The 2,860-nt window shown below is 46.3% G+C and overlaps 1 protein-coding gene across 1 annotated transcript in view; it reads left to right on the forward strand.

Annotated features, from left to right (window-relative positions):
- Nucleotides 1–2,655: 2,655 nt before the first annotated feature.
- Fdx1 (ferredoxin 1) overlaps nt 2,656–2,860 on the forward strand; it is a gene marked incomplete in the record, with an annotated part of 32,031 nt that continues 31,826 nt past the window's right edge. The window contains 1 exon segment of the mRNA XM_013511103.1: nt 2,656–2,860.

Raw genomic sequence — 2,860 nt, forward strand, 5'->3', positions numbered from 1 at the left:
TTGAATGTGTTGCCTGCAAAATCTGGGACTAAAACGTGGAGCTATGAGAAGGTGATGAGGGGATGAGGCTTCCACCCTCATGGATGATGTGGTATTTCTATAAAAGGGCTTAAGGCACCCGGCTAAATTCTTTTGCCTTTACCGCTCCTGTCATGCGAAGACCCAGCAACAAAGTGCCACCTTGGCAGCAAGAGACTGGGCCCTCAGAAGACACCAGTCTTGATGACGTCTTGACTTTTGCCTTCCCAGTTTCCTGAATCTGAGAAAATGCGTTATTTTTTATCAGTTAATTTTTGACTGATACATAAAACCGTAAATATTGCCTATATTAATGGGGTCCCATATGCTATTTCAGTACATGTTTACATTGTGTGATGTTTCCATTGGTGTGCTATTACACAACACAGCGGCTGTAGATAATAATAATATATTGGGGCCGGGAATTTAGCTCAGGGGCACAGCGCCTGCCTGGCAAGCGCAAGGTGGTGAGTTTGATTCCTGGTACTGGGAAAAAAAAAACAAAAAATAACAAAAAATAAAAAAATATATTGTACATTTCAAAATACTGGAAGGATTTTGAAAGTTTTCACCATAAAGAAGTGATACATGAGGAAACTGTCACATTTAACGTGATATAATCTGTTCTTTATAAATTATCCAGTTGGTGGTATTCTTTTATAACAATAAAAACATGAAAAGAGTAGAACATAGAAGGGTAGGAATTTTATAGGCAAGGAGATATACAAGCAAAGAGTTTAGCAAAAGCGTGTCCTGAGTAACCAACCACATGTTGCTTTATCTATGTTCACAAACCATACGCTTACCAATCCTCTGCATTTTGTGAATCTTGATGTCTATAATCTTTGGAGTGAACACTCATATATTTTTGAAAATCTGGAGGACATTTTTTCCATCCTTAATCTCTATGCATATGCATAATGGATTCTGATGCTCATAAATCGAAATTACACGACAGCATCAATTTATTCACAAATGCTTTTTGAACCCATGACATCTGCAAGACTTTGCATCTGGTATCCCTGTAGCTATTAAGATGACAATACAATTTTTTATATTTTAAATTTTTTGTCTTGGTCTTTTTGAGACAGCGTCTCACTATGCAGTTCAGGCTGGGCTTGAGCTCACTGTGTAGCTCAGACTGGTCTCGAATTCCCATGATCCTCCTGCCTCAGCCTCCTGAGTGCTGGGATTACAGGTGTGCACCAACCACAATTATCTTATGTGTGCAAAGAAATATCTTACAAAGCAAAACGCTGTGCCAAAACCAAGTCAAAGCTGGACTCATTACTGGAGAGCCGAGAGGGGGAACCTGTGCAACCCTCCCACTCATTCTCTTCCTATAGTTAAATCAGATTTGGAGATTTGATCTTAAAAGAAAAAAAAAAACACAATTTTGTGTGTGTGCTGGGACTCGAACTCAGGACCTCACGCTTGCCAGGCAGGCGCTGTGTGGCTGAGCCATATCCCCACCTAACTGTTCTTTTAAAACCTGCTCTTTAGTATGGCTTGCAGGGTTTATGCCCTTTCCAACTCAAATGTGTTTTTCTTTATCTGATGATTGAGGCAGGTGGGAGCAGAATGCCTTTCTGCTCTGCCATCAGGTTAAATGCACGTCACATGCACATCATCTGGAGAGCATTTACCCAGGCCTATATTATTTTGTCCTTTATTATTTTGTTGAGTACATCGTACCTGTAGGGGCAGGCTTCAGGCAGACCTATTGCCCACGGGCTGGTGACTCACTGTTCTGCCACTTTGCCTAATCCTCAGAATGGCCCTCAAACCGGACTGTCTTATCTGCGAGTTACGCACATAACTGATCCTCAGAAGAAGTTTCCCAAGGTCTCAGATCGCTTAACGGATAGACCTTGGATTTGAACATTACTATTTTTGACCTCAAAGCTTGTCTTTCCAAAACATATTAACCACGATAAAACGTATTTTAATAGTTTTAAAAAGAAATCTCGGTTCATCAAAAGGTTTTGTGTTCTAGCTCATGTACTCCATTATTATTTACTTGCCCTTTCAGGCCTAGGATTATTAGGTGGCTTCTCCAGCAGTCTTAACTCTTTTCATTATTGCTATGATCTTTTTTTTTTTTTTGTACCGGGAATTTTTCTGTCCTTTTTTGACAGGGCGCAGAAATCCCTTTCGCGATAATTTGAATTTCAAGGTGTCATAAACTCTGGTTTTTAAATTGTTTTTTGATAGAGACAGGTAGTGCTGGAAAAGCAAAAGTGGCTTAGTTAACCCGAGTTTGTTTTCCAGTAGTATCTTTCCGGCAGATCTTCCTGCTACCTTTTAAAATCCCTGGTTCTTGCTTGGCACGGCCGGAAATAAGGGGTTCCGCTAGTGACCAACCGCCCCCCCTCTTCGCTCCGGTCCGCAGAGCTCAGCCCCGCCCGGAGAGCTCCGACCGGTCCTGAGAGTTCAACCCCGCCCCGAGAGCTCAGCCCCGCCCCGAGAGCTCAGTCCCGTCCCAAGAGCTCAGCCCCGCCCCGAGAGCTCAGCCCCGCCCCGAGAGCTCAGCCCCGCCCCGAGAGCTCCGACCGGTCCTGAGTTCAGCCCCGCCCTGAGAGCCCCGCCCCGCCCCGAGAGCTCAGCCCCTCCCCGAGAGCTCAGCCCCGCCCCGGAGGCGTGGCAGCCGCGGGCCTTGGAGCGGGCAGCGGGGGCATTTATAGGTCACGCGGGGCGGTGTCGCCCGGACTCGCAGCTGGAAGCCGGATTCGTGGAGAGCCCGCCGGCCCGGGCCCGCGTCCCTCGCTACCGTTCGCCCTCGCAGAGCCCGCGTGGCCGCTGCGGGGCGGCCTGTGTCGCACGCGCAGCTCCCGACCTGGGC

Source organism: Chinchilla lanigera, unplaced genomic scaffold (assembly GCF_000276665.1).
Source record: "Chinchilla lanigera isolate Chin_1 unplaced genomic scaffold, ChiLan1.0 scaffold00011, whole genome shotgun sequence".
Taxonomy (NCBI): Eukaryota; Metazoa; Chordata; class Mammalia; order Rodentia; family Chinchillidae; genus Chinchilla; species Chinchilla lanigera.